The sequence below is a fragment of the Hibiscus syriacus genome, unplaced genomic scaffold, assembly GCF_006381635.1.
Source record: "Hibiscus syriacus cultivar Baekdansim isolate YM2019G1 unplaced genomic scaffold, ASM638163v2 tig00000340_pilon, whole genome shotgun sequence".
NCBI classification, from domain to species: Eukaryota; Viridiplantae; Streptophyta; class Magnoliopsida; order Malvales; family Malvaceae; genus Hibiscus; species Hibiscus syriacus.
In genome coordinates, this window is record NW_024061783.1 from 9,097,944 (window position 1) to 9,112,973 (window position 15,030).

Consider the following 15,030-nt stretch of genomic DNA (forward strand, 5'->3'; position numbering starts at 1 on the left):
CCAATTCTGGAGGTAACGCTAACTGATACACCACGGGTCCAACTCTCTTTAATATTTCATAAGGTCCAATGAATCTTGGACTTAATTTTCCTTTGCGCCCAAATCTAAATATCTTTTTCCAAGGTGATACCTTAAGAAAAACTTTATCGCCTTCATGGAATTCAATCTCTTTTCGCTTCAGATCTGCATAAGACTTCTGACGATCAGCTGCAATCTTGAGATTATCTTGGATTATTCTCACTTTATCTTCAACCTCCTTCAATAAATCAGGACCAACAAGATTTCAATCTTTCAACTCGAACCAATTTAATGGTGTCCGACACTTTCTTCCGATTGATAGCTGTTATTATAAGCAAATTCTGCTAGAGGCAAATACTTTTGCCAAGATCCTTCGAACTCAATCACACATGCCCTTAACATATCCTCCAAAATCTGGATAGTTCGCTTAGACTGACCATCCGTCTGTGGATGAAATGCCGTACTGAAATTCAATCGAGTACCCAAAGCTTTATGCAAAGAATTCCAAAATCTAGAAGTAAACCTTGGATCTCTGTCAGATATGATTGATACTGGCACTCCATGTAGCCGAACTATTTCCTTGATATACAACTCTGCATATTTAACCAAGGCATAATCCATTCGCACCGGAATAAAATGTGCCGATTTAATTAACCGGTCAACTATCACCCAAATGGAATCCTTCTTATTTGATGTCAATGGTAGCCCTGTAACAAAATCCATAGTAACTCTCTCCCACTTCCATTCTGGAATAGAAATTGGTTGTAACAAACCCGAAGGCACCCGATGTTCAGCTTTCACTCGTTGACACGTCAGACATGTCACAACAAACTCAGAAATTGCTCTTTTCATACCCAGCCACCAAAATTGACTCTTTACATCTTGATACATTTTGCTCCCACCTGGATGCATAGTTAGTGGACTATAATGTACCTCAGAAAGAATATCTTTCTTTAACTCATTATCATTCGGAATATAGATTCTTCCTCGGTAATACAGACATCAATCTGACTTGACTTCAAAGTCTTTAGTCTCACCTTTTTCCACTAGTGAAATCTTTTCCAAGCATCTGCCATCTTTCCCTTGTAGCTCTATTATCCGATCTAAAAGTATTGACTTTATTTTTAATTCAGCCAATAGTGCGCCATTTTCTTTCAACAATAGTCGCACATCCATAGCTCGCAAAGCTGCAAAAGTTTTCCGACTAAGTGCATCTGCTACAATATTTGCTTTGCCTGAATGATAATCAATGATCAATTCATAATCCTTTAAAAGTTCTATCCATCTTCTCTGTCTCAAATTGAGCTCTTTTTGAGTCAACAGATATTTCAAGCTCTTATGATCCGTGTAAATATGACATCTCTCGCCATACAAATAATGACGCCAAATCTTTAGAGCAAAAACAACTGCTGCTAACTCAAGATCATGAGTAGGATAATTCCTTTCATGAGTCTTTAATTGTCGAGAAGCATAGGCTACCACCTTACCATCTTGCATAAGTACACAACCGAACACGTTATGAGATGCATCACTATACACCACATACTCTTTACCCGATTCCGGTTGTACCAACACGGGTGCTTCTGTTAAAATCTTCTTTAGAGCTTCAAAATTCTCTTGACATTTCTCAGTCCAAACAAATGAAACATCCTTTCTCAAGAGCTTGGTCAAAGGAGAAGCAATCATTGAAAAGTTTTTCATAAACCTTCGATAATAACCAGCAAGTCCCAAAAAAACTTCGGACCTCGGTAACATTCTTTGGAGGTTTCCACTCCAATATTGCTTGAACTTTCTTAGGATAAACTCTTATGCCTTTTTCTGAGACAACATGACCAAGAAAAGAAACTTCTGATAGCCAAAACTCACACTTCGACAGCTTGGCATATAACTTCTTATCCTTAAGTATTTCGAGCACAGTACGAAGATGAACATCATGTTCCATCTTTGTCTTTGAGTATACCAGAATATCATCAATAAATACCACCACAAATTGATCTAAATAAGGTTGAAATACTCGATTCATCAAATCGATGAATGCTGCTGGAGCATTTGTCAACCCAAACGGCATTACTACGAACTCGTAGTGTCCATACCGTGTTCTGAAAGCTGTCTTTAGAACATCTTCCTCTTTAATCTTTAACTGATGATATCCCGATCGAAGATCAATCTTAGAGAAAATAGCTGCTCCCTTAAGTTGATCAAACAAATCATTAATCCTCGGAAGAGGATACTTGTTCTTTATCGTCACCTTGTTTAACTGTCGATAATCTATGCATAAACGCATTGATCCATCTTTCTTTTTCACAAACAACACCGGTGCACCCCAAGGTGAAATACTTGGTCTTATAAATCCTTGATTCAGTAGCTCTTGCAATTGGGCCTTTAATTCTCTTAACTCTGTTGGGGCCATTCGATAAGGAGCCATCGAATAGGTGATGTACCTGGGAATACACCAATCCCAAACTCCACCTCTCTATCTGGAGGTAATCCAGGTAGCTCGTCCGGAAACACCACTGGATATTCTCGTACAGTTGGAATACTTTCCAACTTAACTTCTGCAGTTCTAGTATCCAACACATTTGCTAAAATTGCCTGACATCTCCGAGACAATAATTTTTTAGCAGTAAAAGCTGAAATCAAATTGGATAAGGGATTTAACCTTTCTCCAACAAATATTACCTCTGAACCCGTTGTATCCTTTAAAAACAATCTCTTCAAACGATAATCTACCCAACCATAGTAGGAAGATAGCCAATCCATGCCTAAGATTATCCCGAATTCCTCAAAAGGCAATTCTAACAGGTTTGCAAGAAATTCCACACCCTGAATCTTTATCGGACATTTATTACTAACCCGAAAAATTTTTGCACTATGGCCCAATGGATTGATTGCCACTATATCCCTAGCAATAGGTTCTAAAAAGATTCCTCTATCTCTTACCAGTTTTGCACTTATATACGAGTATGTAGAACCAGGATCAATCAATACGAAAACAGGTTCATCAAAGAGATAAAAGGTACCTGCTACAATCTCAGGAGCATCTCTGTCATCATCAGTCTTGATGTGATAAACTCTTGCAGTAGTTCTACCTTCTTGATTAGATGCAGTCTCAGATGTACCAGGTTTACCCATTTTACCACCTCTACCCCTCTAAGGTCCCGATACTGTCTGATCTGGATTTAACTCTGGACAATGCCTTTTATAATGACCCGCTTGTCCACAGTTATAACATTTTCCTTCAGCAAACCAGCATTGACCAGAATGTCTCTTTCCGTAAAACTTACATTTTGCAGCCGGACAAAACCCCGAACTTTGAGTACCCACCGAAGTTTCCGGTGTCTGTTTGGACTTTCCTCCAGAAAATCTCTTCCTTCCCATGGATACTGAGGAAGCATAATTTTTCTGCTGCTGGCCCTTGTTACGTTTGGATAATGGTGCAGGTGCAGAGTATGAGCTTCCAAACCTTTTGTTTGTCTGAGCCCTCTTCTACTCTATATCTTCAAGATCAACTTTTTCCATAGCTTTAACCTTATTTACCGCTTCTTGGAAAGCAGTAAAATGATGAGAAACTAAAATTCTCTTATACTGAGAATCCAATCCAGAAATAAATCTATCAATTCTAGATTTCTCAGTATGAATAAACTCCGAAGCAAATCGACTCAGCTTGTGAAACTCACATTCGTACTCGTAAACTGTTCTGCCTGATTGCTTTAAGTTTAGGAACTGTTGCATCATCTCATTGACAAACACGTCCCCAATATACTTTTCCTTGAATTCATTCAGAAAGAATTCCCAAGTAATCTGCTCAGCGGGAACTCGTACAACGACAGTATTCCACCACACACTTGCTTGTTCCATCAGTAGAGACACAACCCCATCCAACTTTCCTTGATCACCACAAGGAATCCTGTTGAGCATGTTCTTAACATCATTCAACCAGAAATCAACAGCCATCGGATTAGCATCTGAATCACCTCGAAATTCAGGTGCTCTCATCTTCCTTAGTTCTTTCGGAACTGACACTAGGGTTCGACGGTTAATAATGGTGTCTAGAGCTTGTAGGAAAAATCCCCGATCCTGAACAGGCATATCCTGTTGATTCAGATTAGACGGTTCTACATTTGGCTGAGCATTGGGTGGATTCTGATTCACCTCGTTACTCCCACTCTGAACAGGAGTAACATGCTCGCCTGCCCTACTCGATTCTTGATGATCTGACATCTGAACACAGTCAAAATCATCGTCCATTAGTAAAGAGTAATTTTACTCCTAATAAGCATCATCACAGTATATATACAATTATCAGTAACTTTTGACATCCTAGTGGCATGTATATACTTTTTAATTCAAAAACAACCTCGGTTTAGTCCTAGAATCGGCTAAACCTGTAGCTCTGATGCCAATAAATGTAACACCCATAACCCGTATAATTATACCTATACAAATTATAGATGTTATCCGAATTTCTAAAAACCATTATACGATTCAAAAGCGATTTAAAATTTATTTTCTTAAAATAGTAAATAATATTATAAAAATACCATGTCATATAAATCATGTTTCGTTGTAACTAATTTAATTCAAAAGATTTATTTTATATGAATAGTGAATAGTGCCGTGAACAGTAACAGTGAATAGTGGGGGAATCGATTCCCTGTAGCAGGGGAATCGGTTCCCCTTTTAGAATCTGGAAATTTGCCAAAACGCGGTAACTGCTACAGTAACTGCGAAAATACATATAAGTTTATAAAATTCCATTTTCTTGTTTCCAATTTTGTTCAGCAAAGCAAATAAAACAAAATAATTACATAATAATTACATGCCACTAATTAAATCTACATTACATTTTAGGATGTCTTACTGATAAAGAAATATACTTCTTGATGTTTGATGTTGCCTTGAACTCTCTATTCCTCTACGGGCTTTTTACCTACGCGTGAAAATCATCATACGCTAAGTATATACTTAGTGAGGCAATTAAAACAATAAATAGTGCAATACAATTCATGCATAATTTCATTATAAAAACCAAATACCTTAAAATCGTATTATCAGCATACCCAATATTTTACCAAGATCAAAATACTGTAATTGAGTATAAAATTCCTTACCAATATACTTGCCATTATTTCCTTAAGCTCGTAAGCTAAATTTTATGCTCACCATTTATTAACCAATAATCTATAAAACCATAGACAATAGCCCAATATACAACCCTGAGGACCCTGGGTATTCGAGTAATATTTGCACCGTAGTGCTACACATAAGGTTGTGCCCACCATATATACCGAAGTGTATTACACATAAGGTTGTGCCCACCATATACACCGTAATGTATTATAAACCTTCAACTGCTATACTCTATGGCATGCCAACTATACCATGTCCCTCAATGACTTACTTGGGCATATAGTCTATTTTATTCGATCCATCATGGCAAAGTATATTATCATAATTTAATATTGGGCAGTTCATACCCGAAATAATATTCATGGTAAAATATCACATTTTCAAAAAATCAAAGCATTATAATTTCATACTATGACATATCAATGTCATATCAATTTATAAAAATATGATATAATATCATGCTGATAAAACAAGGTCGACTTATCGCAAGTCTTTCTGATGATGTATAAAACATCTGTATAATTTCATGCATGTATTGCACTCGCCTTGACACTTTATAATTTTCCAAAATAAGCCTCACTATTGTCCATAATAACCCTTTTCTTTTATACTTGAATCGTTTTGAACACTGAGTAAATCATAATCTGTACAACATATAGATTCATACTTATATATGTTAGTATTATACTAACATAAATGTATATCCATAATATATTCCACAATCATGCTTCAAACTGTTCACCACAAAATACTTTAACATTTATTAATTCTTTTTAGTATTGGAACCAACTTTTTCAATTTACTCAAAATGGTCCTTCACCATTTTATCACCTAAATCATTAATACCAAAAATTCCAGTATAGCACATCAATTATATAACACTTACACAACAATCCCTCAATTTTTCTGGAATTTAAAAATTGATCTCCAACTTTTCAAAACTTACAAAATGATCTCCAATTTTTCTAAGGCTTGTATAATACTTCCATCATCATTTCCAACTCATATATAATTTTTCCATAATTTTTCTCACTCAAACAAATCCATGATCAAAACTCATATAACAAATTCTCAAAAGATCAAACATGTTCTAATCATCACACATGCTTGAATATGAATCTACTACCTCACAAACTTCAAAATCCATCATCAATTTCATGATCCCTTTTTATGAACACAAACCCTTAAATTTAGGATCTTTGAACACCAACAAGATTACCATGCCATATTGGTACCAAAAGATAGAGTTTTTCTCATACAACCATTTTTATTTACAACTTACACAAAATATTGAATCAAATTGCTTGAAAATAGAGTTGGAATTTTCTCTTACCTTTGGAGAAACCCACGGCTGATTTTGGGAGAAGAAGATGAACAATTGAAATGATATGTTGGGTGCATATCATAATATTTTACATTATAATTCCACTTAAATGAATATAATATTCACTTAATTAGGATAAGACCAATTTACCCTTAATGAATCTTCTTATTTACCATAAAACCGTGACAACTCATCCTTATCATAATTCAAAGTCAAAGATGAATATTTTGACTTTAAATTTCCGAATTTTCCCATTAACTTTCAAAGCATGCATTTTAGTCACTAAATTCCACTGTTTTGATTAAATCTGAAAATTTCCATATTTTCAGACCAAATTTATCTGATCCAAAATATTAAAATAACATTCCCAACTATTTTATAACATCCTTCAAATTTTTGTAAGATTTCAATTAAATCTGAAACTACGGATTCCTTACCGGTTTTAACCATTCCTAATTTTTCTTTACCAAATTCCAACTTCAAAATATAATTCCATAAAACCCCACTCTCAATAGTAAACTATCTTTTTAGGAAATAAAATTCTTTTCAAGAACTTTACCACTTAATTTCCTAAAATTTCTTCCAAGTTTTATACTTTAACTATCAAGCTTTCAAAAGTTACATTTTGGTCACTAACCAAAATTTGGGGTATTACACTATAGTGTATTGATGCATTCCTTTACGTGTGCATCGATGCACTACCCCTGCATCGGTACACAATTTACATTCGATGTTTGTATTTTAATGGGATGCATCGATGCACTAATTGTATTCGATGTTCATTCATTTGAGAGTGTATCGATACACATTGAAGATGCATCAATGCACACTACCCAGAAATTACATCTTGAGCACAAAATTCACTCTCTTTTCAGCTCAAATCTTCATCTTTCACCTCCTTTAATATTCCTAACTTTCATACACATACTTGCACTCATTTCTACTCAATAATCACTTCTTTAACCTCCATATCCTCTCCTCCTTATGAATTTCAAGAATCATACCCAAATTTTAACATGTTACAAACCAAATTCTAATACTTCATACATGTTAATTAGATTGATGACAAGTCAAATTCACTCTTAAACCTCATTAAAGAACCCTCTTTCAAGATTTTACTTATTCATCTCTTTTCTTTAATTCCCTCTATTCTCTTTATCTTATTGTTTCAAAACAATTTAAGCTCTCCTTAAGCTTAATTATCACCTAATAATCAAAACCCAACCTTAAATTTAACCAGAAACTTAAAAATCAGAAAACTCACCTTTAGCTCTTAGTTTTCACGCGTGAAGGAAGAAGAAAGATGAAGAGAACTCTAGAAACCACTTTGTTTCCTCTTCACTTCTACGTGTTTAATATATATCCATCTTTAATTATTTTCCCTATAAATGACCCTTTTGCCCTTCAATTCATCTAATAATTTTAACATCTTTCAAGTAATATTTCCAAATAATCATTGAACTATTCCATTTTTATACTTTTGTTACCAAATTCTGAAACTTTACAATTTAGTCACTAACCCATAGTTTAGGATGTTACAGTCTATATGCACCGAACAAAAATTTGTGCCTTTTTGTCTTTGCCCTATTTTCGTTACATGATAATGGGCAAATAGGGGCATATGTAGTCACTCATTTTCGCCCGGGGAGCTATAAAATATATATAAAATTTTGAAACATATATAATATATAGTTTTTGAAAACGTTTTGAAAAAGTATATATAATATATAGTTTTTAAAAAAAATATTTTGAAAATATATATAATATATAGTTTTTGAAAATATTTTGAAAGCATATACATAATATATAGTTTTTGAAAATATTTTGAAAATATATATAATATATAGTTTTTGAAAACATTTTGAAAATATATATTATATAGTTTTTGAAAACATTTTGAAAATATATATAATGTATAGTTTTTGAAAATATTTTGAAAATATATATAATATATAGTTTTTGAAAACATTTTGAAAATATATATTATATAGTTTTTAAAAAATATTTATATATTATATTATTTATTATATTATTATAACTTATTTATTATTTTCATTTTCTTTCTATTTTATTTATTTTCCTTTTTGTTATTTGGTCCAAATAGGAAGTCCAAAATCCAAGTCCAAGGTTCAAGTCCAAATCTAGAGGGGATGAAAGAGCCCAACCGGTTGGCAGGCCTGACCCAACAAACCGACCAGACCAAGAACCCAACAAACCAACCTGACAAAGAGTCCAGCAAACCGACCCGACCCAAGTTTGCCTGACCTAGCAAATTAGGGTTTTTAACTTAAGTAAATACAATGCATGATTCTCAGTCATAGGATCAAACATCAATCGAATGGCCCAAATTGCATATCAACTAAGGTTTGTGAAACCCTAAAAATGTTATCACGCATCGCACGATCCTGAGTCGTTGGATCTGCAACCAATCCAACGGCCCAAAACGGACCGCCGAGCAAAGTGGAGTTCGGCTGACTAGAAGAAACCATCCCCTAATGGGAAACTATTTTTCCAGCAACAACAACAATCAACCCAACAACGTGATTCCATAGGATCCAAAAACATGCATTTCTATCCTAATGAAACACTAAATCGAACGAAAATAAGGGACTCCTAATGTTATAAATCCCTGGAAAAATCAAACAAAAAAAGGAAGTTAGTTCGAAGGAAAAATATCACTTGTAACTCGAAAGAAAATCAATAAAGAAGGTATTTTTCTTCTCGGCTTGCTTGCATGTGGTGGTGTTTGGGATTTATTTGCTTTTTCGAAAGGACAAAGTCGATGATCGGGGGAGGGTTTTTTCCGAAAAGTTTTCCTCAAATCTAGCCCTCCACGAGGCTATTGTGTGAAAACAAATCAGATTTTTGAAAAGATGATAATAGGCTTTCGAATAGTGTAAAAACATTTTGGGTTCACCACCGATGAACGGCAGCCGGTGAGGCGGTGCTGGTCAGAATATGGGTTTGGGGTTTAATGTTCTTCGTGTCATGAAAAACATGAAGAACAGTTAAGAGAATTTGAAGCTTAGGTGTTTTGATCGGTTTGGGGAGGAAGAAAAAATGAATTTTATTTGTAAAATTTGGGCTTTATAGCCGACCCGAAACTCGACCGTTTCACCCTAGGATCCGCGTGTTTTCTCACGGGTAGGGTCTAATTGCAGAACTAGTCCCCAATTAATTTTTAAAATCCATTTTGTCCTTTAAATTTAATTTTAGTTCCGATTTTTCTTTTAAATTCACCACTTACTTTAATTTTTCTTTAAATTTGATCCTTTTAAATTCAATTCACAATTTTCACTTAATTGTTTTTAGGTTATTATATTTTATGAGTTTTTGATCCAATATTTTTATTCATTTCTCTTATTTTCTTTTCTTTTATTTTTATTTTAATATTTTTTATTAATTTTATTTTTTACTTTAATTTAATTAATTTTCATCTTAGTTTGTAATTAATTTTGCAATTAACCTTTTATTCTTATTGTAATTCAATTAACTTTTTCTTTTTCTTCTTCATCATTTTGTGTTTTTAATATATACAATCCTTCCATTTATTCCAAATAAATTGTTCTATTTATTTTTTAACATTTCATTCTGTTAATTTTATGTTCATTTATTTTTCAGCATGTATGTACCTACGTATCATTTTTCCTTTTTTATTTAAAGTATTAGAATTTAATTTTAGTTAATTATTCCTTTTGAATCACTCCATATTTTATTTTTATAATCTAACCTATTTATGATCCTTTCTAGGGGTACTTTAAATCAATTAAAGGTAAGTAATTTTGATCGAATTTTTACTTTTTAATTTAGCTTGCAATTTTCTTAAGACAACTTGAAATTAAATTAGCATCGAAAGGGCAATACAAGGGTGTAAATCCTTCCTTGACTGTAACCTACTCCTGAATCCGACATATTTCTGGTAGAACACAAATCGGGTAAGAAGGTGTTCGATCAACCTATTTTTTATGTTTTAAAGATAAATGATTGGTGGCGACTCAAACCCATTTATTTAAGTCGAAGCCCAATTCTTGCCCACCCGAAAGATGGCAGGGACAAGTGGCACATCATCATCACTGTTAATTTTGTAATGACAGATGATCAAAACGAAATCAAAATGTAATTTAAGGTATGGTTTTGAAAAAGTTAATAGTTGAAATACCAAAATAAAACCAAAATGATAATTGGTTGAGTAAATATATAATTTACCCGATAATTAATATATTGTTAAAATTAGATCATAATTATCGGTTCAATAGTTTATATATGAGTTTCTAAACCTTGTATTGTTTATGATTTGATCTCGTTATAATTGTATGAAATTAATGTTGATGGCCTTAAATGGTGAATAATATGCATATTAGTCCCTAAAATCATCATTGAATAAATTAGGTTTAATAAAGATATCGTTATTGTTATGATTTACCAGTTTGCGATTAGATTATTTTTTGAAACTAAATCTGTGTAACTGATAATTATGATTTGAAGTGTGATATTCTTTGTGAAGCTTCTTTTCTATCTCGGTTCAATTAAAATATATGGAAATCTCTTGGGGGTGGCCTAAGATGAAAAAGATATGATCGAATTCATGTCCAAGTATCTGACTAGTCAGTTAGAAGGATGAGCATCAAGTTCCCTTGGAACTATACCAACCTATCTAATTGTCTTAGTAGAAATGGGAAACAACTGTGATGGATGGATTTCGTTTCTCGTTTGTCTTCAAGTGTAAAACTTCAATTTGTTTGTCAAAATTGGGTGATAATGAGTCTTTGGAACTTTATACACTCATTTTCATCTGAGCGCACTCTCAAATTTTATTTCAATTTTATATTATATTAATATTAATTTATTATTACTATTTTTATTTTCATTTTTTATTTATTATACTAATTAGGTTTTTTTATTTTAATTGTTATAAAAGTTTGTTATTGTACATATTATAATACATGTATAAGTTTAGTTATAATTATGAATTAAAGATATATATATATATATATATATATATATATATTAAATTTAGTTAAGCTTTATTATACTATAGGTAAATATTAAATACATATTAGACATTTAAATAAAACACTAACACTATCGGTTTTTTATTTTAATTTATAGACCCAAACCATATTTCAAGAGGCCCAACAGTTTTGGCCTGAGTGAGGAAGGCCCATGTATGAACCAAAGATGACTTAGGGGATGTTTGTTTACTTCAGAATGATTAAGTGTTGAATGATTTAAATGTTTAATGATTCAGAGGCTCTGTATGAATTAGCTCTGAATGTGACATATTGTTTGATAATGGCTTTGAATCATTCAGAATGTACTTTGATGTTGAATCATTCAGCACTGTTTTGATTCATAGATGAGAAACAAACACGCTGAATGTTGAATGGTTCAACATTCAACGCTGAATGATTCCATTCAGAGCCAAACAAACAGCCCCTTAGAGTTTTCTAGTAACCTTTCTTGGCACCGTCAAACGATAGTTGTCAGATCGGGGGCATATCTGATGGTCCATATTGCCCCAACGTGATAGGATTTTTTAACCCTAATTTTTCCAACGCAGTCAATGTCACCGCTTGGGCTTCCAGAAGATTCCATCTTCACCGGAGTTCTATGTCGGCTGCCACCTCAACAGACACATCAACAGGTCCTCACTGGTCCCCTCTTCCTCTACAAAACAATCACGACCTCATGGCATGTGTCAGAACAACGCAAAACGCCTCCAACAGCCTCGTATGAGAGAAGGAAACAAAGGATTCATTCCTTTATAGCATGCAAAGGAAAATACAAAAATGAGCAACATCAACCATTCATCAAACAACCATATGAAAAAAATCCATCATCAATCATCAATATTTTCTCATCAGCAAAAGAAAATAAACAGCAAATAGCCACCTCTTTTTTCGATAAAAAAAAATCATCAGAAACCATCATCAACAAAAGAACATAGCAACCATAACCCCAAAAAATCAACCCAAAGAACATCATTCGAAAGCCAACAAAAGATCTCCATTCCAACATCATCAAAATACCAGCAAAAACCCAAAAAAATGAAAAGAAGCTCTTTTATCCTTCGAAGAAAAAAATAGCCAAGGAAAAACCTTCATCATTCGAACAAAAAAGAACCTTTTTAACCCACAAAAAAATATTCATCAACAGAGAACCCAAAAAAACAAAAAAAAATAGATTTTTTTTCATCAACCACACACTATCATTCGAAAACAACCGAAAATTAAAAAAAAACAACAAGAGGAGAAGTGTAATGGTATATTCGTATATTATTTTGATGATTATTTTTTTAAATTTACTTTAAATAAAATAAATGTTTTTTTTTAATTTTCCTACCTTCTTTAATTAAACCAATTGTGTAAATTTCTTAGGGTGTTCGAATAAGTTGGTAAATTATTATTCCTTTTTTAGTTTAAATGATGGCAATATGTATGATTTCTTTCTTTAATATCATATTTCATTATTTATTCGACATTTTATCGCACAAAAATTCGACTTATATATTCTTGTTACCATGAATAAAGATAGGTCATTCTTTTATAGAGAAGAAATCGATTAGATAACATTCTTAGTAGCTGGAGTACAAATCTCGAGGCCGCTTCTCAAAATATGGAATGTTCTTTATTAAATAATTCTAAACAAATTAATAAATGTTCAATAAGAAGGATCGTACTTTAATTTTCGACATGAATTTAAAATTTCCACTATTACGACAACGTATAAGCGACTAGGTACCCACTTTGGGCGTTGTGGGGGTGCTTATCATTCCCCACGCGTAATCGACTCTCGAATTTTTAAAAATAAATTTTTGGCAAGCATATACCAATTTTTGTCTTTTAAATGATTTTTCTCAAAATTATTTTAAAAGACGTTTTTAGGTATTCAATCTACCTAACTCAAAGGTTGATGACGACTCCAAATCAACTTAATCAAATTAAATAAAAAAATCTAAATTTTCCCACACCAATCGGTAAATAAAGGTTTTTTTGTTTTCAAAAATGTTACGACAGACTCGATTTGATTTGTAAAACCAAAGAAAAGATCAAATCAATCAGTGACAGTCTGAAAGCAGCCTTCGATAAACAAAAGCCATGTGCATATCTTAAGCACAGAAACATTGAACATAAACTCGATGAGAAAGTCATTCTAAAAGTTTCTTTTTAGAAGAAAGTTCTTTGATTCGGTTAGGAATGAAAATTTAGCCCAATGTTTATCAGTTTGTATAAAGTGATTGAAAGAATTGGTCTTGTAGCATATCGGTTAGCTCTACATTCCAAGCTAAGTCGAATTCAAAACATATTTCATGTTTCAATACTCCAATGATACATATCTGATCTATCTCGTATCATTCGGCTCGAATCAGTATAAATCATAACATATCATCACAAAACATGAGATACATACATATACTTACAATACTTTATCTTAATGTTTTCATTGTCATCTATATGAGGTCAAAACTTACGATATGATTTCATATAATAAAATGGTTATCAAAATTGACTTAAAGTGACACCTAGTCGCACATACATGCGACTACACTCATAGATTTACCTCAAATTTACAGTGTGGCTGTATTCACAATTCTATTACCAGATACCTTTGATTTTCTTTTTTTATTGGAGGTTTCTTCAATCGATTCTTAGACACATGAAACAAACATATGATTTATCAATTCAAGCATCAAGAATACAAAGTATCAAGCTTATAAAAAATGACATAGGAACATTAACTTTAATGGAATAGACTTTGATGTTCCAAAGCCTCAAAAATCATATAAAAATATCATGAAGGTTAGATTCAGTTAGATCATAAAGGAAGACTCTAAATTTCACAAACCATTATATTTAGGGTTCATGTCTCCAGAACACTTGGTCTCCAAATTTAATACAATTGGTACCAAATGGAAACTAGGAGCAAGAGCTTACCAAATATGTGATTAGAAATAAATTCTTATGGCTAGACTGTGAGGATTTACCTTGGAAAGCTATAAATGCTTAGGTATCGTCAAAATAGCCGAACTCAATTGATCTCGCAACCCGATCCTATAGGGGCCATTTTTTTAATTTCAGGTTTGGGACGGGGCAGATTATATAATAGATAAGTTCAGGGCGGGGCGGAGTTAGGTTTAAGGTAAAAAAACCACTGACTCTACCCATCCCGATATAAATTATTAGATTATCCTTTTATATATATAATGTATTAAAGATTTTAAGGATTTTTAATTTATAATGTTAAAATATGTTATTTAATTATTAAAAATGTGGTAAAATATTATAAAATCTATTATTTTAACCTTTTAAAATATAATAAATGGTTATAGAATATATTTTTAACTATCTTAAAAATATTAATATATTCGGGTAGGTTAAGGTCAGGGTCAGGGTCACGGTTTTAATCTAAAAATCAGAGCGAGAGAAAAATTAGCAATCATTGGGGTGGGATGAGATCGAATATAAATAATATGTTTTTGGGTTGGGGTCAGGGGCGCCAAAAAACCACCCCGCCCCACCCTACCCCGTGCCCATCCCTATGAATGCTTAAGGTGATCC